The sequence below is a fragment of the Prinia subflava genome, chromosome 11 (assembly GCF_021018805.1).
Source record: "Prinia subflava isolate CZ2003 ecotype Zambia chromosome 11, Cam_Psub_1.2, whole genome shotgun sequence".
In the NCBI taxonomy this organism is placed as follows: Eukaryota; Metazoa; Chordata; class Aves; order Passeriformes; family Cisticolidae; genus Prinia; species Prinia subflava.
In genome coordinates this window covers 18,046,494-18,072,857 of record NC_086257.1, presented here as the reverse complement: position 1 = coordinate 18,072,857, position 26,364 = coordinate 18,046,494, and positions in this window count along the sequence as shown.

Sequence of the window (26,364 nt, the reverse complement as noted above, 5' to 3'; positions counted from 1 at the left end):
TTAGAAACAAGGGACGTCTGTCTGATTGGGGGAGAGTGGGTGTCTTGAGAAAGAGGTGGCTTGTGATTCAGAACTCCTTAGATCTATTCTTGGTTCTGCTTCTGATTCATTATTGGTTGGATCTCAAATCAGTGGAAAATGGGCCAAACTTTCTGTGACCTATAACGAATCACATCAAAATAAAAGTCATGTTTTAGGCAAAGAAATTCTTAACCTGCTTACTTGAACACAAGAATTCTGATGCAATGAATAGGGTGTGCTACTTCTCCAGTCCCTTTCCTCTGACCACTTGATTCTGGGCATGCTGTGTACCTTTCATATTTGGTCAGTTTTATTTCTATTGCTCAATCAACACAAAAGCATTTTTCTAAAACCTGGGACTCTAAATATACCATGAATAGCAGCACATACTTATATATAGATAGTATGCCCAGAACTTCATTTCTTTTTTCTTTTTGAGGGAGCAAATCTGGAGCTGAGGATGTCCATTTTCGTATCAAAATTCTCATTACAATTTTGTCAAAAGTCTTAATTATGGTTTGTTTGGCTTTTTTAATAGTTAGGAATCCTTTTAAACAACTAAGTTATTCTACAGGTAGACAATGAAAATAATTCTGTGTACTCATGAAGTCTCTTACCCACGTTGACTCTAGTCATTTCCATGGCCTTTCATTTGGGATGACACAAAGTAGAAGAGCTTTCCTAGGTTATCAGATCCAGGCCCTGGTGTTCACTGGAAGCCATACAGTCAAATAACAGATAAGAAAATTCCAGTCTATTATCACAGTTCCCAATAAGCTTTCCATACCAAACTTCTGGCCTGCAGTGAAAACCTGGAGCCAGAACCATAACGTGTTACCACAAAAGAATAACAATAAAAGAATTAAGTTAACGCTGATGCCTTAGTTTCTTGCAATATGAGAGAATAAAGCTTTCAGATAAAGTACTTATTTGGCAAATCTATCTGTTTTGGGTGTTCTGCCCAGAGCTAGACGGTTGTGAGATAACTGGAGGGCAATCCTATTTCCAGACTGCATCACAAGGCTGCCTTCAGCAGCAAAGCAATACTGAGCATTTACCTTCCATTCTGGGAAATACTGCCAGCAGATGGGGGAGGGTGATTTAATGTGATGTATACATCCCATTATTGCAGATGGGATTTTTTGTGTGTGTATTTCAATTTAGATTATACAGTATGGAAGCAATTCTCAAAGGGCACCATGTTCTTTTTGCATGTATAGCATACTGCTACTGAAAATTGGAATAACTGAATCAATAGAATGTATAAATAGGTATCTCCTTTACCCATCTGCACAGCTATAATGTGCTTAATGTATTAATTAAAACTTTCAGCAAAAAAAAAAAAAAAGAAGCTTGAGCACTAATCTGAAAACATTCTTTTTTAACATGTCAGGAGTGTAGTGTACAAAACAACATCCTTAATAACTTAATAAGTAAGTGAGAAACATTGCAGTGGGTAGTGGATCTTCAGTGCTAACAGTTATTGCAAATGATTGATAAGAAAAGAAAAAAGAGTTTAAATCTCTTAACTTGTGAGGACTTAGTTGTTGCTGAGTAAAGGATACAGATCTGAAACCTGCTCTAGATTAGGGGAGAGAGAGAGGGAAAGGTTAGAAGTCCTACTTTTAGCTCTTACACAAAATCAAACATCTGTTCTTTCAACAAAGAAATTTGCAGATAGTAACAGCGACTATGTATCTAAATCCTTTCTGTGTTCATGTGAGCATACTTTTCACAACTTGCATTTGAGGTACATTTAATTAGAGCTACAGTAGTATAAATGCATTTTAAAGTGTTCCAATATGCTGACTTCTTTTACTTTCACTTCCCATGAAGTGCTATACAGTGGCAGAATTCTCCTTCCCACTCCTGGGAAAATGAGGACACTTCCCTGATACAGTTGTTATTGATGTAACTGAGCACAATTTGTCTCAGTGTAGATAAGCAAAACAATTTACTCATGCACTAGAACTTTCTGTCCTGCAGGTGTTAGCATTTGGTGATGATAACTGATGAGCAGCACTGTCTGCCAGGAAATTATCTCTTTGTATCATACATCTACAACTCCTTGGAAAATTAAATTGACACATGGAATGCAAATACATTTCTAGCCTTTAAAACTTTTCTGTGTGGGTTTGGAGGTCTAGAAATGTATATCCCACGTTTCCTAGCTGGCAACCATTGTTCTCAAGAGATTTTCTGAGATGTGACTACCTCCAACTGCAAGTCCCATTTCTGGAACTGAACTTCTCCTCAGCTGAGTCTCAAATGAGGGTGTAACCAGCAATAAATGGTGCATAGAAAACAAATACCACAGGGAGTGCAAAACACTTGAGGTGTCAGGTAACCCTAACATTATTGGGCACAGGCTGGACTCTAGGAGACAGCTCTATTCCATGAGGATTGGGAAGCCCAGGATAGAATGCAAAAGAACCTTTGAAAAGTCCTCCCCACATTGTTGTGATATCACATGACTGACAAGTGGGGGACCAGTTGTGGGCATGCTGTGAAATCCCACTGCATCATTCTTGCTTTGAAAACTGATGTGGTTCCATATTGCAATATTCATGATGCAATATTCAAACAGGACTGCAGACCACCACTGAGATCTCTGGTCTGAGTTGGTCACTGTCTGGACAGTCCATGCCAAACAGAATCTTATCCTGGGATGTGATCATGACAAACTAAACCTAAATGTCTCCCATTGGGGATAGTCAGGACTACCAGATAATATACAGAGAAACTTTGTGTCCCTCCCAGCAATGTGGCAGCTTCATGAAAAATCAGGAAATCTCAAAATGAAAACTTCAAAGCATAACAAACTCTCAGCTGTCTTGGTTGGGGTTTGGGTTTTTTTGGGGGGGTGTTGTGGTTTGGGGTTTGTTTGTTTGTTTGTTTTTATTATTATTATTTTTTGGGTTGGTTGGTTTATTTAACAAAAATAAAATCACATTTTCTTCAAACATAAGGGCTATGAACTTTAAAAAATAATGAGCTGAGGTTCTCCTGCAACCAACTAACTTGAGGAGTTAGGGATTTCTGAGGATCTCTAAACAACACAAGACTGCAATCAGTACAAAAGATGAGGCAATTCAGATCTGTACAGGCTAACAAGGTTTGACCTACTCCTGCTGTTCATGCATTGCCATTGATTTGGGTGTCACTGTGCTCATCATCACTAATAGACATTTTAGTAGTGGTTTATGACAAATAACTAAGAAATTTTATATCCTCAGCAGGCTGTACAGAGGATGATCTGAAAGCCGTGCAAACAGGAAGCAGAACATTGTATTTCAACTACTTCTGTAGTGGTCATAGTGAACCTTTAGTAAATTATCCAGCCGACTGCATTTTCCTCAACAGTAATATTTGAAAATTATTTTTGCTATTATTATCTACTTGATGATTCCCCATCTGCTATAATTTATATTACTGACATTTTTTAATACTGAAATAATCCTGTGTTTTGTTTGTAAAATTGTTTAGTAAACATTCATTATAGCTATTTTTTTTTTTGCCACAGCACATTAAAGATTCAGGACTAAGCCTTCAGCTGGTGTAAGCTGATCTGGCCTCCAGTGTAGTCAATTCTTTAACTTTGTGAAGACTTTCAGTTGTAGCCAAGAGAAGAAAGTCAGTGCAGCCCTTGTATCTATCTTGTTGATCAGACCTTAATTGCACCAAGAAACAAAATGTTTTAAAAATTCTTTTGTTTGAGCCAGAGCAGTTTATGAAAAATGGCTATACTATACTGTGTAGAGGGAGTTTGTGCATATGCTAGGGGGACGGGTGCAGAGCGAAACAAACCATTAATTAAAAAAGGATACTTTAATTGAAACTGAGCAAAAAGTGGAAAATTATTTTTCCAAACAAACTTTGTGTCCCATAAAGGTGTGGGTACATAAAGCACGCAAGCCCGTTGCTTATTAGATTATTTCAGGCCTTCACAAGCTGTTTGCTTACTCCAATAGCAACTTGTTGATAATAGGAAGCCTTTTGTGAGAAACGGCCTAAAAAACAATGGAAAGCGTCAGATTTAGTAAAGTGTCTAAAGAAAGTCTTAAAATGACACCCACGCTACGAGGGGAAGACCAAATTTGCTTTTTCTGAAGGGAATTTGTGTTTGTCAGGAAGGGCTCCTGGCGGCTTTGTTTCCAGGCCTTGATGTGTGACCAGGAGCCTCCAGGCCTCCCGTCACCCCTGGCCTTGTTCTGCCACCGCGCTGCCCACCCATACCGACACCGCAGGGGGAAGGGTTTCAGAGGAGCCGGAATCAAAAGCGGAGGGAGGAAAAAAAGTGCTTTTCAGGGTCTGATGTGTGGGAATCAAATGAGAGGCCTAGCTGAAATCCGGTCGCCAGGCAACCATAGTGATATGCTGAGGGAATATCATTAAAGTTGGAAACTAAGCGGTGGCTCTGAATTAGCAAACCTGACTGCCGTGCGGATGATGCGCCAGAGCCACCTCAGCTCCAAGCGCCGTTTCTGCACGTAAAGGGGGGAAAATAGCAGCTGATTTGTGGAGTTTTTCATAAAAAATAGACAATGGCTGTCCAGACACGGAGTTGGTGGTGAAATATGGTAACTGCCAGGCTTGCAGCTGGCCCTCTGACACAAGATTAATAAGTTGCCGTTTCCTAGCCGACCACAACCTAGTGGGAACTATCCAGCATTTTTCCATGAATTGTGGGTAACAGCCTTCCCGCAAGCTGGCCTACTTTACTGCTCTGCTTTCTGAGGCTCGCCCAAAGTGCAGTAAACATCTGTGGCTGCAACGAGGTCAGCGGACGTGGTGTCCGGCAGCCGCCACCTGAGCGGCCCGGCCCCACGCACACACCCAGGGCTGGGCTTGACCCGCGACACGTCCACGGGAAAGGCGCCCGTGGCTGTGGGTTAAGCACTTCACAAAGTTTTGCTGCAACTGGAGCAGGGAGGGGGCGGCGGGGGACTGGGTTCGGAAATGACAATGTGACAAGAGAGCGGGAGCGAACCTATTGAATTAGATTTAGGCTGCGCTGAATATTATCATTGACACGAACAAGCAAAGCTTATCTGCTCTTGCCTTCTTGAAAGGTTTAATGAAATTGAATTGCCAACCTCTGTATTTTACCACCATTTGGCAGAAGTGGCTCAGAGGCATACATGATCGCTTAAAAGGAAGCCAGGTTGAGTCAAACTGCAAAGCGTATGTATGCATTTTTGACAGCAACATCTCAAACACAGTGTGACATGGCATAACATTTAGAGGTAATTTGATTACAGGCACTGTGTAATGCAAATCAGACTTCCCCAAACATGTTAATTTTTTATCACAATAGCTCACCAACACAGTCAAGTTCAGTTTAAGTTTCATCAAGCTACATTTTATATTATATTTAGGCTTTGTAGTATAATTGTGTGCACTTGCCAACGAATCATAAAGAGCTAGAAGTTCAGTGAATCCCCTGGGTTCTTTCTTTCTAGGTTTAATTTTAAATGATGATATGACAAAAATATTTCTTTATATTACATAGATGTTAGAAGAGAATCATTTGAATGTTTTTCAGCACAGAAAGTTGGAAGGAACAGGTTGCAACTCAAATTCATAGATTATTTTTGGTAGGAAAAAAAGTGAATCCGTTTGTGTCTTAAGCTTCACTATGATCAATTTATTCACTTAGGACCACATGCAGCTGAGTTGCAAATAATTTTAGATATTAATTTTGTTGGTACGTAGGCAGGAGCTGTCAGAGGAACTCTGCATGTAAAAGTGCAAGGTTTGAACTTTCTGTTTCTGGATTTTCTTCTGTCCTTCTGTGCTACGCTGGTGAAACATGTTCCTTCTTTTTTGTCACAGTTTCCCCAGCTTTATATAGTACACATAGATTCGCAAATGAAAAATATCACAAGAATGATATTTGAATGATAATATCAGCCTGGGGAGCATATTCTTAAATTTTGAGCTTCTGTTTTTAGAAATTGCTTCATGGAGCAATATTATTCTGATGATTCAGAGCTAATGAAACTTTCAGTGGCGACAGGGTCCTGCAGGTAGGATCTGTCTCTAAAGCTGGAGCACAACATAATCCCCAGCACACAATGTCTGTCAGATACCAACCAAAAGACTCAGCACCAGCAGGTGGTTCCAGCAATGTCCTGTGTAAGTGGCACTGGAAATCAGCCTGCTTTGAGGCAGCATTGAAGTGTCTTACTTGGAGGAATAGGAGAAACTGATGAGAAGTGGAGAGATGTTCTGGCACAGTTAGGTGAAGTCTGATCAACCCAGAGAATTCAGAATGCAAACTCCAGAAATGAAGCAGAGCTGAGCACAACCAGGGAGAAACCCAGATGATGAGCACCCCAGGTGACAGTAGAAACTGAGTATGTTGTCATTCACCTTTGCTAAAAGGCAAGGTATCTTGTTTAGTGGCTGTGCTATAGCTATAAAAGAGAATTCTAGCTTCTACCAGCCATGATTATTCCTTTCCAGTATGTGTGTCAAGGACTCCTTTTGAACATGTGTAAAGATGCAGATAAAAGAAGTACCCCCCATTGAGTAATGAAGAGAATCCAAAACATCAACACAAGCGAAGGTTTATATTTGGTCATCATTTCCTGCACATCAACTGATCTACCTCAATCTTCCATGCCTGCTTTTAGCTCTTGAAAAATGTGAAATAATTCATGTTGGCTTAGCCCTCTGCTCTGAGTAAAAGAGAGGAATTAGCTAATTCCAGTTACCTGAGCTGCCAGCTTAGAGCACATGCACAGACAGTTGCCATGAATCAGAGGTCGTGCAATAACCTCTTTGTACATGAATATCCAGAGTTTATATGAAACGATCCCACTCAGTTATAATGAGAGAGGACAAGTAGCCTCGGGCTTTGCATCCACAGAAACATTAGTGCTGTTTGCTGCCTCTGTGTCTTTTTGGGTCAGTGTAGCTTTTGCATTTTCTCTGGTTCTTTATATAATCTCCAGCACTTTCAGAACACACATTTCTCTTGTGAGATTTACCTGGCCTGGAGTGAGGAGAGAAGCTTAACAACATGGGTCCCTTTTATTTATAAGAGCATTCCTCTCACAATCTCCACCTGTCACAGATGTGAGGATTAAAAGCAGCTCTGTTTCTTGTACATATTACTCTCTTATGTCCCAGAGATTCTGGACCCCATGGATGCTTAGAAAATGGGTTTTCCAAGAGCCTGAATATAGCTGCCTTTAGTTCACTAATATCTGTCACATCTTTATGGCCATGAAAACATTCCTAATCTGTCAATTAAGGTTTACTTATACTCTATGCTCTGAATTATTTGGGACTACAAGGTTTTAGCTATTTTAATAGTGAAATAAAGAGACAGTATTTTTTAGTTACCGTAATAGTGCTTCATATTAAGTGTGGTGTGTACTTTTGAACAAATGAATGTTTCCAACAAAAGAATTGTTTTAGCAGTCCCATGTGTGTTCTTTCAACCAATGCCACCTCTCAAGCCTCTCTGGCCCTACAGAATCTCTTGATCCTTTACCACTCCTTGACACAGTTGGCTGTTACTACAGCAAAGTCACTGTGCTGTTTTTAACTGCCCACTCTGCAGCTTTTCTGGTTTCATTGGTTCCTGGAGTCATTTGGAGTCTCTCTTTCTGCCTGTCTGCCTCGCTGTGTGGCAGAGGGAGAGGAAAGAGTGAGGCTCAGAGAACTCACTGGCTCTTGATGTTAACAAGAAGCTGATGTGATCTGTGAGTGTTCTTCAATAAGTGATGAACGGGACGTGTAAGCACAAGAACACATCTTCTTGTTACCCATGTGTACTTTCCTTGATATCAGATGTCTGTATTACTACTCCTCCTATTGTATAACCTGGGACTGTGATTGTAAACTGAATGTTCTTTATCTATTTAATAGTCTTATATAATCAAGTGTCTGGAAAAGTAGAGGGGACTGATCAGGAAATATTGTCCTCTAGTCCTGAACAGAACAGTGCTCCAGCTTTGCTTCACATCTTTATGCAAAATAGTAGAAAAAAAAATAGCAGTGCTTTGGATGCTGTTCTGAATCTGCAGGAGGGGTAGCAGGGAGTTCAGGTACTGTATGAAACAGTGGGCACAGGACAAGATCTTTGATTTTTATGATCAGGTGCTTTCTGATAGAAAATAACACCCCTTGTTTTTTATTAGTTCTGAGAGTTTTCTGTGTACAGCATAGGAAATCAGTAGGAGAGTGGCTTCTGCCTCTGCTAATGTTGCCACAGAGTTTTCTGTGACAACAAAGCCCACAGCCATCTAGGTTGGAGCTGGAAAAATTCTCCAGGTGATCTTTGTCCCTTGAAATATTTTGTTCAGATTTTCAAGTGACACATAAAAAAAACCCCAACTCCTTAGCAAATAATTAAGTAAACCCAATGCCCTATGCAGGATGTAATAAATATGAATGTGTATGCAATCACTAGCCCAATTTTTATTGTCAAAAGTGTGCTCACTTTCCAAATGCCAACTTTTGAGACATAGAGAGTAGGTTTTCTCCAAGGGAGAGCTGTTGGTTTGACTGACTGAATTTATCTCTGCAACATATTTTTAATAAAGTTTCAACCCTTTCATAGATCAAATATATGACAGGAATGTGACACTGCAGAAGCAGTCTGGGTTTCATGAGGAATTTACTGGACACACAGTTCTGAGGAATTACCTCGTGACTGGCTTGGCCTGCTCCTGCTGCGAGTGTTGTGGTAAAGGCTAATTCCCCGTGCTCCTGCTTTTCTTGGCCACCATTGCAGTGTGCCTTGGGCCAGCAGATTTGGTCTATAAGTAGATGTGATTTAACCCTTATGGTTTATTTTCTGCTTGGCTGTCAGCTGATGGCAAAAAGCCAAATGCTAACAACCACTATGGCTGAGCAGCTGGACCTGCGTGTATGACATCTCAAAAATTATTTACATACTGTCCCCTTCATTGCAGTGTGTTGATCTCTTCCTATTTGGCATCTGTGGGGGCAGAAGCAAGATTAGCAACCTCAGGATGAGCACAGGACTAAGTAAACATTCTTTCTAAATGATAAATAGTTGAGCACCTTTTCTCTTTAATTATAACCATAAAATTTTGGAAGGATTTCTTCTGGTTATTTCCCTCATCTACTATATTCTGCTTGTTGAATTCCTGCAGATTATTGCCAAGGAGAAGGAAGACAAATATTTCTTGCAGGCAGAATTTACCTATCATAAAATCAGTAATGAACAGGAGAGAGAACTGTCTGCTATCACATGAAAATTGAAAATATTGTATCCAATAATTCTGGAAGCTTGGTGTTTAGTTGGTAGAAACTGAGTGAAATTTGAGGAAGTGAGATTACTTCTGTAAAACTAACACATGCAGTAAAGTAGCCCACACAACTTTTCATAGGCAAGAAAAGAAATCCTTTATGTTTCATTTTATTTTAGGCAAGCAAGTGGTTTTGCTGTCAGCACCACTTGTAGCAGTATAATGAAAGTGAATAATTTTAAACAAACCCTCAAATACTCTCTACTTTGTGTTAGGATTATGCAACTGAGAGAGAATAGTAACTTCTTAACAAAAAGAAGCAATATGTGACATTTTGTCTGTCAGCACTGGTGAAGTGGAATACACAAGCTTATTTGAAATTGAGTTTTACTTCACATAATGATAAAATAATAAAGGAAAAAAGAAGTGACTTAGAGTATAATGATCCCAAAGCACCCAAGCAAAGACTATTATAGAATTAGTGAGGAAGAATATATGCAAACATCCTGTGAAGGATAACACACCTTGATATGAGTTTCCTATAAATTATTCTTGATATTGTGGAAGTAGACACTGAGGAATCCCACCAAGACAGGTAAGCATATAACATTACTCCTGTGTAAATTGGAAAGGATCAGACTCTGTATGAGATGCATAGCCTTCTTTTGGTACTAGATTAATGTGTCTAAATTTAAAAATACTTAATGTTAGGATTTCTGCTGATCTAAATGAGGGAAAAGCTTGGACATCATTGAAGACTTTAGAAAATCCTGGGGTTTGTGAACAGGTTATCAAATCCTTGACTGCATACTAGATCAGCCTTCCAATTTTAAAATTGATTAATGACTTGTTTAACAGACCAGACTGAAAACCCTTTGAAGTTTAAGGAAAAAGTTCTGATGATTTCAGAAAGCTCTGGATCAATTTTGAAATCAATTTTGTTTTGGATGAACTTGGTTGTTTTGTGCAAAATAGTCAGGCAAAGGGGATTAGAACTCAGTGTGTTAATTGGTACGTACCAGTTACACCTTTTAAATTTGTGGCATTCAGATTGGAATTCTTTTTGCTCTGAAATTTAAAATAAAGGTAGAGGTTTTTCTGAGATACAGATACAAATTAGATTCAGCATTTTTCACTGCACACAGTCTTTATAATTTATTCCACTACTTCTGATGTTATTGAGGGACACACAATCTCAGAGAAACATTACTCCAGGTAGATGGATATTATTGAGGCTGAAGTAGAAGTTAACTTAAGGAAATGTGTTTTGTGCTTCACAGTGTTTAATTCAGTGCAAGACATCTGGCTATAACTTGATTTCTTTTCCTGAATATTTTGTATTTTTGTGCTCAGTTGTTATGTGAGCAGAGGGAGGAGTGACTAGGCAAAATGTGTTTCCTTGATGTGCAATATTGCTGTGTGCAGCAATCCCCTGTCCTGCCTGATCAGTCCCAGCCTGGCCTCAGCCTCATGGTATACTTCCAAATTAATGCCAAGGAAATTGTTGTTATTCTTGGTTTTGCTACCTGTGAAATTCAATATGGGGCTGGTAAGGATCCAGTTTCACCTAATCCAACAGGGCAAACATGATGCCACTTAGGTGGACTTTGCAAAACACCCTGGGTAGAACAAGGATCTGCCAAAGTCTCTTCTTGCTTCAATCTCTACAAATAAAGAACCAACTTCTGTAGGAGTGCCGTGTAAAAGGCTCAGTGCTTCCTTGGCTCACACACTAAGAACAGATGCTTAATATTGACTAGATACATTTGCTTTTATTGGAATTACATTACCTTGTATTCATGCAGCTTCCCCAAAAGAGACATTTTCCCCCTTGTGTTGTGTTTAAATATTTTCCAGTTAGTAATCTCATAATACTCTTTACAAAAGAAAATAATTTCATAGCAGAATAGACACATCCTGAAGATATCATGTCTTACAGGAGGACTGGTCCTTCATTAGTGCAGCGGTGGAATTCAGGTTTGCTAACAAAGCAGAATGTGCCCACGATATTAATGTAGTGTGATCAGCCACTTGATGAGGGAATAATTCATAGGCATGCACTAACAAGGCTTTGACTGAGCTTTGCTCACCCTTCTAAAGGAAGACAAGGCTGTTGTTTTGGGGTTCAGTCCTGGCCCTTCTGAAGGCATGAGGATTATATTGTCTCTTTGAGGTGTATAACAATGAGAGCACTGCCTCTTCCTGACAGGCCCTGTGCTATGCCTCTGTTAGAAAACAGAGCTCAGAGGTCTACCAAAAAGCCCACTGTGCCTGGAAATATCAGACAATGAAAAACTGAATTAATAGAATCTGACACAGTTTTACTCTAGCTGCATGTTTTTCCTTACTTAAATAAATTTTTCCTTCTCTTGTCAACAGATTATTTGGTGCTCTTTTCAGAAGCAGAAAAGTTGCAAAACCAAAACAAAAGCTCTAAAGATATTGTGTTAAGGATTTTTTTTCTTTTCCCTTTAATTCTGTATTTAAAAAAAAAAAAAAAAAAAAAAGATACCACACAAAATGTCAGACAGTCTGAAGTGCTGCTGACAGAGTTAAGAAAGTGGTTCTCTGACAAAAGAAGCCTGGTTACCTTTGACTATCCATTTGAACATGTAGACCTGCCTGCAAGCCCAAACTAGAATTCTTGTCCAAATTTTGGCAGTGCTTGGGTTCTGCTTGTTGGGGTTGATCTTGTATTGACGCATGAATTAGTAACTAAATTGGTACCTACATCTGTCTTTCTGTGTGAAATACTTGGGTTGCTTGAAGCTAGAGTTTTGACCTTGAATTGCAGAGTATCTCACTTGGACATAATAAATAGTTGTTGGGTTTCTTATTCCAGAAACGTACTGGCCCCAGCTGAATGCTCAGTCCCTGGGCTTGAGGCCTCTGTTTGGAGGTGCAGGCTCAGGAGAAGGGAATTTACACAATTTTTAGTGCTCAGCTGGTACTGTCTGGGGTGAAACTCCAAATCTCCTGGCGTATTTAGCTGCTGACTTCAGCCTAGCTAGGCTTTACCCTGTCTCATATTTTTGTGCTGCCCAAAGAGCTGCTCACCTGGAAAGGGAGTAGGCAAAGGTTCCCTTTCATGTTTTGGATTCTGTGTGTTTCTAAGGCAGGTTCTCAGCCTGGATTCAGTGAGTTATGAACTGTTGAACAGTGCAGAATATCTGGCACCAGCTATGGTGGTCTGTCCTCAGATCTCCCTTTCCTTGTCCAGAAACCCTGCAAACGGAGTCTGGAAACCAAGCAAAATCCACCAGTCGGACAAGACAGAGAATCCTGTAGCAATAGCAGTAGTAGAGCAATTATGGTAAGCCTTTAACTAGCTACAGAGTGAGCACTGTACATTCCTAAATCTGCCATAATGCAAAATAATCTGTTTATATTAGCAAAGACATTGCATTCTGCTCACTCATCCCTTCCCAGGCTTGTCTGCACAGAACTAGGTTTCCATAACCCATAATAGGAAAACACACAATCGTCAAAATCTTAGAACTTGGCTTTTTTTTTTTTTTTTTTAATATTACCCCAGCTGCACTTTCTTCATGGCCAAAGGGTCTCTTATTGCTCCTTTATTGAAGAGACATATTGAGATGATCTGGAGCTTGGTGCTCATCCCATGAGCCCCAGGATCCCCTCTCAGCTGCTGGACTCTCTTCCCAATTATCACATGTGGCCTTGACGCTGTTTTCCTCAGCAGCATCTGATAGAGTTCAGACATTCTGGCCTCACAGCCCCACTCACCCTGCTTTGGTGCCGTTCTGTCTACAGCTTACCAGCAACTCTGCTGATGCCCATTGGGATCTGACACAGGAGGCCTCCAAGTCAGAAACATCTCTGCTTCCTTCCCAGCACTGTTGAAACAAGAGCAGGTGACCATTCCACCTGATGGATGCCATAAAGCGGGTCAGATTTAATACTTCCAATAAACTGAGTTTAGAATCAAATTTAGCAATAGCATTTCACTAATAAAGTGCTCACTTGCAGAGTTCCAAGTGTAGTGCAGGAATTTAGTGGGTCTTTTTATAACCACGGGCTTGCCTCTAACTACAATTATAAATAGCTGAATTCTTATCTGGTTAAAGGGAGTTGGATTGTGCCCTGAACTAGATGCCAAGTTTCAAGAGCTTTCAGAAATCGGATTTAGATCAGATGAAGCCTCAGGAAGCTAGAGGTTTGGATGAACCACATGTTTTCAAAAAAACCCCAAACCTTCTCACTGAGTTTTTTTCCTTATAATCCTCTAATATCACGAATTCATTGCTGGCTGTCTTCTATATGAAGCAGGGCAATATATGCATGAATAGCTTTAAGCTTCTGACTGGTTCCATGTAAGGGTTAAATTTTTGTGCATTGTTAAGTTCTCTGTGTTCGACTGCCATTCCAGAGCCCAATCCCACATTCCTGAGCAGCCAAATTCCCCCTGGAAGTCAGTGGGAAGTTTTCAGGTGCATAGCAATGGACTACAAAGCAGAGTTTCTTGAGAAACAGGGGACTCACCATTTTCAAACAAAACTCAAGTCACCTTGAAAGCGACCTCTGTGCTCCCTCTCAGCCAGAACCACTGAAAGAAAACCTTCATTTGTATTTATCCCCTAACACTGAGTGAAACAAGCATTGCATACCCATCAAAGACAACACTTAAAAAATACATTAAAAAATGCCTAAACTTGGAATGTTCAAATGTTTTTGTCCCTTCCCTTCAGTGAGGCACATTTATTTTAATAAATGCACTTAGGCAATTATTACAAGTTGTTGCAAGCAGTAGTTATTTGAGAGAAAAGCGGAGTTCCCTTCAATTTCTCTCCCTATTTTCCCCCTGTGATTCCCAGTTTCAGCTCTTCCCCCAAACTCCTTTGGGCAGGGTGCCTGTGAGCAGCACTGAATATAAAGAAAGGAAGCGGCCCAAGTGTAAGTTTCCTTTGCCTTATGCCCCATATTATTCCTTATTTGTTGTGCTAATTCAGCAGCGTAATTCCCAAATACAGCCTCCTTCAATTGTTTTGATGAGAACTGCTAACTCAGTGCAGACTATTTTTAACAGCTCTGCAACCCAAGGAGTCAGAAATTTACGGAGTGAATACTCCATGCATTAACTGTTTAATAACATGGCCGGTTATTGAAGTCCCACTACTATTAAAAAAGTTAATAATTTCTGCGATGCGATTAAAATTTGTTTCTCACACCGTAAAGCGGAGTGTGCGAGTGAAGCAGCCGGGCGCCCGTGTCCTTTGTCCCGGTGCCTTTGGGGACGATGTGGCAGTGCCCTCTAGTGCCACATCCCGACAAGTATTCCGTGGAGCACAATGCAGGACTTTGTTCCACTTCCTGACCATTCTTTCTTCTGGACTCTATTTTGGGACGAAATTGATTTGTGTCTAAATATTTCCAAAGCTAACATCGAGTGAAGGCGTCGCAGTCCAAAAAATAATGCGTTTTCCCATGCTTTTTAGAATCAGTGGGAGTTTTTTCACCTTTCAACTACTGTATTAACAAATGAGCTGTGGTTAAACATTTCAAAGAAGCAGAATTTTTATTTTTGCTCTTCTACATTACTTGTGCCAGCAGGGTTTTGCATGGCTGAAGCCTTACAAAGTCAGTAGTTGGAGGCTTCATCCAGTTCCCAGGGAATTTAGTACCCAAGTTCTCATTAGACTTCCACAGGAGCAGGATTGGGTTCACTGAATAGTCATACACAATTAAAAGATAAACAGTCAGCCTGAAATGTTACCGAAACTTTTAGCTTCCTCTGCTCAGGAAACAGGGGCATTCAGAAATGTTCAGGGGAAAAAAAAAAAAAAAAAAGGAAAAAAAAGTTGAGAAATCTATGCTAATTGTAGAAAATTTCAGAAAATGCACAAAATATCTACACCTTTGTTGCTGTCAAAGAATAGTTTCTCTCTGTGTCCTCCTACATACATTTTATCATCTCTTTGTGACCATAACAATAACATATTGGAATATGACCAAATCAGTGACCTGCTTCATTCAGGGACTGGCTGGTTTTTGGCATTTTTCTGTAGCAATGAAATCACTGAACTATAGTTTGCCTACAATCTACAGGGGATTTTGTGCATGCCATAGTACACACTATTAATATAGCATTTTTTTTTCATATATTCTGTAATGAGAATAGATCCACCATTGTTAATGCTGTAATTTGTGGTCTGAGTACTGCTGCTGTTACTGTTAGTCATATTGAAATAGAACTGAGGAGCCTTATTCAGAGCCAGATGTGCTTGGTGCTATACAAATATGAAAAAAAGGAAAGTACAGAATCTGTAAAGTTAATTTCTCTCTTGAATATTTAGTTTAATTTAAATATAAAATTTCCTGTGTCATAAACAAACAAAAAGTCATCCTGCTAACTGGTGCATTAAAGAGCTTAGATCCTGTATTTCTTCTGTGATGGGGAGGGGGGAGAAAGGGGAAGTGATGCTATTGACTTATATAAGTGCTATTCAAAGTGAGCAAAAGTTAGCCTAAGAAAAGCTGAAATGTTCTGCGTGATCCTCTTCACATGGAAAGGTCAGGAGGTGGAGAGTGAAAATCAGGAGAAAAAGATGTGATTAAAATGAGGTTTTATTTTTGTTTCAGGTTGGGGGAGTGGGAGCTGATTGAACATATTAGACATGAGAGCAGAGTAAGAGACATATCCCTCAGTGCCAGGGTTATCCATGTAACCCAAAGACCCTTATTTAAAAAGCTATTGCTTGTGATCTTTTCCAAAGAGGGAATCAATAAATGCCCACCAAAGTTACTCTTTTGGTCAAAATGATAAATGAACATTGAAGTACTATAAATTGGTAGCGACCAGCGTAGTGATCCTGGAATTCAACAAGAAAACCAATAAGAGCAAATCAACACTGAGACCCTCCTGGCTCTACCACTGCTGTTGAAATTCTTAGAAATGACCCAAATATTTGGCATGAAATGATTAAAAAAAAAAAAAGAGAAAAGTTAACTGTCACTTAACTTGGAATTAAACCTTAAAATGACAAGTCTTGTCTCCTTCCAACGTCTGTAGTTTGTATTGCCAGTGAACCTTCAACACAGTCATCATTGCCTGAGTGCACAGCACCTGGAGTCAGCCCTGGTACCTGCCTGCACGGAGGGTTTTGGAAATGCAGGAGGTGGGAGCAGGCTCCAGTATCTTCCAATACCCTCCTGTGCTCAGGGAATGATGCTGAGGCTTGAATTCTGCTCCTGAGTTAAGAATGGTCCCAGTGATTCACAGACTCTGTGCTACCACCAAATCCAGCAAACACAGGGCAATGCACATCATTTTCCCATGAACCACTACCCAGAGAAATAATTCCTTGTGTTTCCTGGATCGCTACACCTTAGCTTAGAACATGTAGGGTCCCCAAAATTATAAAAGTTCCTCTTTATTCCTTTAGTCTTTTGACTTTTAAAAAAGCAATCTGTATTTCCAGCCAGGTTTTCATTTAAAATAACCCTCTCATTCAAAACCTCACCTGTAACTTTATCCCAGTGGTAACTCTTACCTGCCACACTAGCCCTAGGCCCTTGTAGCACTTGACATCATCTCTTGGACAGGTTACAGAGCCTATTGAGACAGTTGTTAGAAGCAGATTTACTCTGCAATGTGGAGCCAACCACAGAAGAAAATTAGTGCATTTATCTGTCAGCATTAGGCTAGATTATCAATCCAGTACACTAGTCACAGGATCTGGTTTTTCTTTCTCTGGGGAAGTGAAATTGATATAGTGGTAGGCAGTAAAGGTGCCAGTTATAAACAGAACATTAGCATGAGAAAGTAGGAAAATGGCTACTTTTGGGCAACAGTCCTTTTTGATGTTTGGGTATAGATTTGACAAGTAGGCTTTCTTCCTCATAAGCTGACTTTCTAAAAAGTCTTCCTTCCTTCCTTCAAGCCTTTTAGCTTTGTTTTTCCTACAAATAAAGTTCTGAATTTTGTTCTGATTCTGGAAAAAATGGGTAAAATTCCTCTCTTTCTTTTTTAAGAAATGAAGTTGTGGTAATCAATTTCAAGATTCTGAGAAGACAAAAAGTTTTCCCAATCAGGCAAGCCTCTGTATGGCAAAGAGAAAATTAGCTAATTTTCCTGGTCATACGTCATCCATGACCAAATTGCAACTTTTTTGATGAATAAGACTGCAGTAACATACAGGTGTCTCCACCCCAAATCACTGCCCTGTTTGCTGGATGCTGGACAAAAACTCTCCTGAACAGCTAATAAAGATTTTGTTCTGAGGAGCAGCAAACTCAGTTTGGTAATTGCTGTGTTTTAGGATTTTTGCCACACCTACAAAGCATTTTATTACCAAGGCCAGCCAACCCCTTGCTATTCCCATTATCCACCCACAAATAAACATGTTGCCTGAGAAAATAAGACAGTTGTATATGGATGAGTATGAACTGCATGAGATTAGATTTTATATAAACAAGTAATGAATAGTAATCCTTTGTCTCTAAACCTCCTTATTTTGTCCTAAAAAGGGTTCCCAAACACTTTTATGGTTTTGGGTGATCGTATTTAGGATATATTTTATTCTTTGTGAGTCTGGTAGAGTGGCTGCTGAGAAATGCAGCCCTGCCCTAAGCAGCAGAGTGCCTGGAGCTGACAGGGGAGTCAGAGCCTGGGATCAGCTCTCTGAACAGTCTGGTGTGCCCTGCTGCCTCCTGTGCTCTGGAGCAGCCTCTCAGCAGTGCAAGGGTCTTGAGCAGAACTAGATTTTGTCTCAGGCAGGTAGAGAGGTGCTGGAGGTTCTGCTGCACTCCTTATATGAAGCAAGCACCACCTCTGGTAGGATTTGTAAACAGGGCTGTTGTTTCTCAAAACATATTAAAAAAATACCCCAAGAAGCTGAAAAGAAAAATTAAGACATTTCAGAGTGTTATGTTGGGTGCATAATGCCCATGGAATTTCAAAGACCCCAAAGCCTTTGCTTCCTTTGTCCTTCTTTCTTATCTAATTTTATATGGAAGGTAAGACTTGTCCTTATATTTCTAGGTCTGTTCAATTTATAATGGATTGTTCTGGTTGCTGGTACTGTAGTCCTGACTAAAACGTGAACCTCAAGAAATACCATTTAATCCCAAAAGTGATTTTTTTTTTAAAGCTTTTTCTACTTCTGCCTTAAGTACTTAAAGACTTTCCTGTAGAAAATGTATCAGCCCTTTTCCGTGCTGGTTTAAAATTTGTCACACAGAAGTGCATGAGTGTGAGGTTGAAAATCAATTCCCAAGAATGACTGCGTCACCTAAACCTGTTGCTTGCTATTAACAGAAAGTAAGAGCAAATTCATATTTAAATTTCTGCCATAATTTTGCATGAACAATCAATGATCCTTGTTTTGCATATTTCACTGGCAGTACAAGTGAGGCTGTTTGCACCAGTTAACATTAGTGACAGGTAACAGTGCATCAAGGCCAGGCCCCAGCTTCTGTAGGCCTCTAGAGGGATGTTTTTTTGCTTTAGAAAAAAAAAATCACTTTTTCTTCAAACATGCAGTAAGAATAACTGATTAAGAATCTCCCTGCACGTGGTTGGAACTAGATGATCTTTGAGGTCCCATCCAACCTAAAAGGTTCTAAAATTCTGTGAATGCCTTCTCCTGGCCCACTTTCCTACCACACCCTCAGTGGCAAAGAGGACAGGACATGGGTGTTTGTTGCTGTGAGGGGAGCACTTAATTTGCACAGGGTAGCAGTGGTGTGACCCATTCTGCCCATTTCCTGCTGTGTGGGCTGTTTGCTGCTTCTGCCTTCCCAGAATCTGAGTTGGAACTGCTGGTAAATTGACTCTGGTGAAAATTCAGAGCTTTGTATTCTAGATATAGTTACTGTTTAATGCATGCAAGTGTTGCTTCACAGAATAACACCACTCTTCCCTCTCCTCCAGCAAGGAAAATGTGTTGTACTGGACAAGCACAGGTCAGTGTTGCTCTCTCTGAAGTTCTAATTTTTCATTTGTGGGTCTGCACTAAGGTACTTGTTCCCTAAAAAGTACTGCTGCTGAAGGGAAAATGGAATTGCCTCACCATCTGAGGGCGATTCCTAGGCCTGCAACAACCAGTGAGAGCAAAAACTGCTCACAGAGGAGAAAGGAAAGGAGCATATGTGGCATGAGAACAGGGATGCTGCTACAGCAAAAGAGGGGCAGGGAGTCTGAAGTACTGGAAATAACAAATTTCATTTCCTTCCTGCTGGGATGCTTGGGTTAAATTGTAGAGACTGAACGTGAGTTATGTTTCCCTGTGCTGAGAGTCCAGGTGAGCATCTGTGTGTGTGTGCAAGCAGCCGGTGCCCAGCAGCTCTACACTCCTGGCAGGGAGCTCAGACAGGCTATGGAGGATGGGCAGGTTTATGGGACCTGTAGGAATTCCTGGTGGGATTTCTCAGACCTCTGTGAATGTCCTGTTTCACAGGAGGTTTCCTGTGGCTCATTACATTCTTGCTGGGAAGGCTCCCCTGATTTAGATACGTGCCCCTACAGATGCAGTCTGCTGGTGATGGAAAATAGCCTGAGGCAAACTGTGGATCTTTACCTGCCTCTGCTATAACTTCTTACTTTGGGAAATTCCCTGCTAGACCACTCCTGAGCTTAGAAACCATGTACATGTTTGGGCAGAGGTAGAGATTCCAACTTTTACTTTCAGGGCCTTAGGAACCTTCCTGGACATCGGCAGGTTCTGACAGCTTGTGGAAGACCTCTACATTTCTGTGCAAGAGCATTCAGTGCTGCCAGGCTTTTGGTCTTTCTTCAGCTGGGAAGGGCTGTCGTTTGAAGGAAGGGATTGTCTTTGCTTTTAATATTAGCATAGAAAAATGAATTTATTTTTCAAGACTTTGACAGGTAAAAGACTGCAGAGCAGGTAAAGGCTAAAAAGGTCCCTGTCTATTGCCTAACACTGCTGCAGTAAAACTTAATGGGAAAACCTCTTGGTAAGGCACAATGGACTCTATGGTGCTGTTTGATATGGGAAATGCTTCCAAATAGTTGAACTTTTTTTTTTTTTCCGATGGTTTGCTTTTGTTTTGCATGTAAAAAGGAAAATCCTAGAAGCAACTTAAGAAGAACCAGTGCACAAATCTTAGTTTCTCTCCCTCACCAGGTGAACCTTCTCAGCGTCTTTCACTGCCCCAGCAACAAAATGGTGTCTTTCAGCAAAGTGAAAGACAACTTTTCTTTCATTAACAAGCTGCCACAGACTTGGTCCAAACTCTTCATATAGAATCTCTGTATTTTCATTGTCCTACACTGTGCTTTTCATAGTCAACATATATATATATATATATATATATATATATATATATATATATATATGGCAGTATTATTAAGTAGGAAGCCAAGCCAGAGTGGCTTTGCTCCATCTTTTCCCCAGCAGGAAGTTGAGGCTCCCTTTCCTGAAATCAAGAGCCTGGGGACTTCTTGCTGTTCTACAGAACTGCGATGCAATGAGTCACTGCCGTCTGTCAATTTGTGTCCCTCATTCTGTTAAAATTCTAGGAGGGTTTCTTAATTTGTTTTTACTTGTTTTTCTTCATCAGGCAGTGAAAAGAAAGTTAGATCTGCACCAGGAATAGATTCAGGGAATTCTCATCCAATTCGGCAAATTCTTTGCTCACTCCCCCTTAAATGAAGCTATTTCCATTAGAAAAGACTACTTGTGAGAGTAAGATTTGCCCAAATGCAATGCCAGCATGCATCATCCCAATCTATAAATCCAAGAAGCAAAAATTTCACATATTCCATCTCCTTAAGCACAAATTGGAGTTTCTGGATAGTTGGAAAATCAAGCTGAAAAACTTCATCAGAAATTCTCTGTTGAATGCAAAGCATAAATTTAAGGGACTGTAATATGATTGCAAAGGGCAGATCTGATGACCAGAGGAGAATTTTAAGATGTGAATAAATTACAGTAATTGACACAGGAAGTCATCAGAGCTCTGAGATACTGAAACATCTTTACTGAAGATGCTGCAGGGTTTTGCTTTGCTCACTGTGGTTTCAGTTCTCTCGTGGCCCTCTCTGCTACTTGGACTTTGCAGACCTGATTGCTAAAGCTAATTGAAAGCCTGTTTATGTAGCTAATAGCAATGTTCTCATTCACTAAGTACTAAAGAGGAGCAAGCTATGAAAAATTTTAAATTCTCTCCTTTATTCAACTTTCAAGTTGGGCAAAACCCCATTAAGTAATGGAACTTTATGGACATTTTTCTTTCTCCCTGCCTCTGAACTCAAATTTTGCACTCCTGACACAGTAGGACAGCTCTTTTGTCTGCAGGTGCAGTGGAGAAAGAGGAGAACTGTAGCATTGCAGAAGAGCCCTGAGGGATGAGAGCAGTAGGAGATATCATCTGTCCCTCAATCCCCAAAAGGAAGGAATCCTCCACTCTGACTTGATATACAGGTGCTTGTGTTAATTGCAGAGATATGAGTTGGGATGGTTTTACTGTATAATATTATATACCACATGCCTATAGATCTATAAATAGGATAATGTTTACTTCTTAAAGTGTATGCCTACAGTTTTCCTAGTTTTTGTAAAGCTGGTAGCCTCAATCTGGAGAAGGATTTTTATTTATTTTACTAGGAGAACTATGAACATTATATCAGAGGTCAAACATTGTGAAAGGCCTGATCACAGTAAATATAAGCAAATTCAAGGAGGAAGGAAAGAAACCACTATTCCTGCTTTCTGGTTTGGGTGGGATTTTGTGGTTTTTGCCTATTTTACTTTAGTATAAACGACAGGCAATCATTTACATGAATCTCTCCATTATAGACCAAAATAACAGTGCAGTTTTCATTAACAAAAAGACTACCTTTTTCTTCTTCGTTTGTGTTGTCAAGATACTTTAGCTGAAACATACAGTGATTTCCAACACTTACCCTAGTTGTCACACTGAGAGTGAAATAATGGCTGACATTAGGAAGATTATTTTTCAGCAATAAAATTACCTTTCACAACATATTTCTATCTAAGTGGAAATGATGGAAAATCATAGATTCTATTTTCAAATTGAGAGAGAGAGAAAGAGGAAAATGAAATCAACAGGATTTCCTACCAGAGAATGTAGAGAATGCGAGCAAGCCAAAGATGCTGCCCCAAATCCAGTGGGAGCATGTTCCCAGATCTGTTTTTATTAATTGAACCAGTTGATTGAGACAAGTGGAATTGTGTGAAATGTTTTCTGTGCACAGTGTAAAATGTGGAGGTTAATTAACTGGGATCCCAATCCTGCTGCCTCAGCTGTCAGCAACACAACTCATGTGGATATCATTAAGAGCCGAGACTGAGCTTTTACTTCGGTTTTGTTAAGGACTTTGTGAACTTTTTTGATGAATCTCTAGCCAGATTTGACAGAAATGGGGTCAGTTTAAGGTTTTCTGTTGAAACTGTGATGTTCCCAGAAATGTATGATTTCAGTCATAGTGCTGGTGAAACTTGGCTTCGCTGTGCATGGAGTTGAATTTGAATGGAGTGCAGGGCATCTGAAACTATGTGAATCAAAAGAAAAAATGTGCATGTGATCCCTGCTGAAGTGTAACTGCCAAATTAAGACTGCCTATAAAAATGAGCTTCTAAAGGAAAAATGAAAGGAGTGTAGGCTGGTTTTATAAATACAATGGAATCTTCTGTCATCAGGCAGGCAGCCAGCAAAACAGTAGATTGTGACTTGGGCTGCAAGTTGCATAACTGTTAAGGTAAATAAGTAAAAGGAAGGGATTGGTGACTTTCCATTTGCCTCTAAGTGAGGGTAGAATTGGGCCTTCAGGAGAGCACGAAGAGTTCAAGGCAACAAACACAGTGACTTTGCATTCTGCACAAAATATACCTGCTAGTAAAGCCACTAAAATAACACTTTCTCAAAATGTTGCCCCTCTGATTTTAGCCCTCCAAAGATCTATTTTTAGATCTGCCTTTTCTGCCAGCGTCGCTCCTGAGCCATTATTCCCCTGAGTCGGGGCCGGTGCAGCAGCTGGCGGCGCATTGCAGGTAGGCTGGAAATGCACACGGACACGCTGGGCTACAAAGGGATTTTAGTTCTCACAGTGTTAACTGCCCCTGCCCTGCACTGCTCTCCCCCGCGCCGCCCCCGCCCGCCACAAGCGCGACCCAGATCACATTAGAGTCCCAGAGCACAGGGAACGGGTCTCATCTATCCGTCACCAAGGAGGCAGACAGGACGGGGAAACAACAAGTCATTTGTACCTGATGAGGAGGACACTCCTGGGAAACAAACAGATGAGCCACCACATGAATCTGAGCTATTCTCTGAGGTAAACAGAACTGCATGAGAAACACACAAATTATCAGGGGCATCACGCTTAACTCCCTCGCTTCAAGCTGTTGGACGGGCTGTGGGCCTGAAACTCTAGATTGTCCCAATATCTGATTGTGAGAAAGTTAACCCCCTAAAAGCATCAGGGGAGGGGGAGGGAATCCCAGGCCCCAAGTTTGTGGAGCGGTGTTGTTCACCCTTGCTCATGTTTGGCTGTCCATGCCACCCCACAGTGTCCTGGGACACCAGCCCTGTGCCTGTCACGGAGGCCACGGGCAGCAGCAGCAGCCCAGAGCTCGCAGCATGCTTTGTGCAGGGTACAGATTTTCCCTTTGGAGCCATTCCTGGTTAGATTAATTTCAGGCTTGAGCCAGCTTGTGCTGCTGTAACACTCTAATGATAGCTCATATCAAATAGTGGGGTCCCTTGCTACAAGCAAAACACAGGCAGTAGGGTTCAGTCACTACGGGTGGTGACAGCAATGACACCACTGCCGGGCAGTGGCTGGGTGTGAATGGTCATATGTTCATGGCACATCTTGCTCTGCCTGCTCCAGGAGGCTTGAGGGCCTCCCTTCAGCTCCCATTTTGTAAACGTGCTCTCATTCTGGTTGAAGAGAATCATATCAACTGGTTTGGTAGCAGGCCTAAGCTTTCTAGCAAGGTATGTGGGACAATTTCCAGGAAGGGAACTGAAGTCATCATTGCAGTCTGCTGCTGTCTTTGACACACCATTGCACTGGGCAGCTAGAGGCTGTGCAAATCTTCATGGCATGGCCACAGGGATAATATAATCATTTATCCCTATTTTATGACAAGAAATTGAAGTGGAAAGAGATTTAGTAAGTGATTTGTATGAAGTCATACAAGGATCCTCTGATGAGGTGAGGAATTAAAGCAGAGTTTCAAATCCCAGTCCAGCCCTTTTAATCACAAGGTCATTCTTCCATTCTGCTAGGTAGCAAAACAAGAGGTTTAATTTGGTGCTTAATATTTAAAAAGAGTTGTCTGTGAATCTCAGTCCAAGAGGCACATAAGTGTAGTGGTTAAAACAAATTGGAGAAAGAAAAGATATCCTGCTGGAGCTGAGTTCAGAAGTCTGGCAAGAAGAGGGGTCTTGTGATTAAGCATGACTTGAATGTAGGTCACTTTGGAGAGCCAGGTGATTTCTGAATGCAACACTTAGCAAAAGTCTCTCTGCTCTTAGGTGGATTTTCAGTAGTGCAACTCAGAGGAGATCAAGATTCTAATTTTGACGTTTTTCTTGACAAGTATTGTTCTATTTCTTTTCTTTCGCTCTTTTCCCCTTTTCCTTGTTCTTCATTGTCAAAGTGATTATACTCTGTTGTGAAGTGATTAGTGGTAACAAGTGATGCTCTTTGAGTAATATGTTAGGAATACTTTTCCACGTTCATGAGTTATAATATGGGAGGGTTATAGTGTGTTTGTGTTGTACCTTAACAGTTTCACTTGTTAAGTGCCACTTGAATGCTCTATAACATTTCTAAATTTCCTCTGAAGATTGGTACAAAATACGAACATATAATATCATTTAGAAATGCAATAGTATCTGTTAAAGAATTAAAAATTGCTGATTCAAGAACTAGAAAAGTCACTGAAGACAGATCAGTGATTTTGCCCCAGCCCATGACATCTCTGAGAACATAAACTGAATAAGGACAGTTTACCTTGGCAGGTAGAGAGCCCTGTACAGTCAGGTCCCTCTTGGAATCTGCAGATGTGATTCCACTGCCTTCATTAAGGTTGATTAATGAAGGCCAGGGAAAAATTTGGCTTTTACTATATAAAGTTCTGTATTCATCACTTAGTATTCTCTTTAAAGTATGTTGAGCTTCTCTTTTTATGTATTGTCTTGCTGAATCATTTATACTTCTCTCCCTGACATATGATCACATAATTAATTTTATGAAAGCATTTTTCATCAATTCTTTCCTTATTTTGAGTAGCAAACTCTTGAATATAACCCCAAGAATGTAATCTTTTTATCATCAATGTATATTTACTCCAGGCCAGTGGATTACATTTTGTGTACAGAGCAGCAACTATAAAATAGCCAGTATTCATAGTGGAAGTATTAGTATTTTGGTAAAGAGAAGCACATACTGGTTCATTATCAGATCAGAAGGTAATTGAATGAAAGAGGATTATTTATATGTGTTTTATTTCTAGATTTTAGAAAATGGGTCTAGAAGATGGAAAAGCAGTTTCTCTGGTTGCAGCTTGGGGATGTTATCCCAGCTGTGGGGAATAAGGAATAGGTCAGAATGACAGTAGAACAGTTACTCTAGATAGAGGAGTTTTTTTACAAAAAACCCCCAGTTGCATAAATTCTCCTTTCTTGCATCATCAAGAACAAACGCTCCAGAACTGGCTTCAGTTAATCCTATGCTTATATGTTTTAAAACCTGTTTCTACTAGTCTTTTCTGGGTATTCAGTGTACCTCCTTGTCATGCTGTTCTTCTCCTCGTGCACTTAATGTTATGATTCCCATGGATTTTTCTGTGCAAACAACGTTTTAGTAAACAAGTTCTCAACAAATTGGAGGTGTGTTTCTAATAGGATGGAGTATTAGTCAGCATGCACACGATGGAAACTCCTCACAATAGGAGAAAAGGCCAGTTTGTTTAGTCCTCTTTCAGAGCTGTGCATCCCTCTAATGCCACCTTTCCTGTCTGAGTCAGGGTATTGTCTCTCTTGCCTGTAAAGCGTAGGGTCAAGCTGAGGTAAATCTCCGATGGGATGTGAAAGAGGGCAGTTCAACTATCTGATGGGAACTTCTGTGTACAGTATCATTTAGAGGTCACATTTTTCA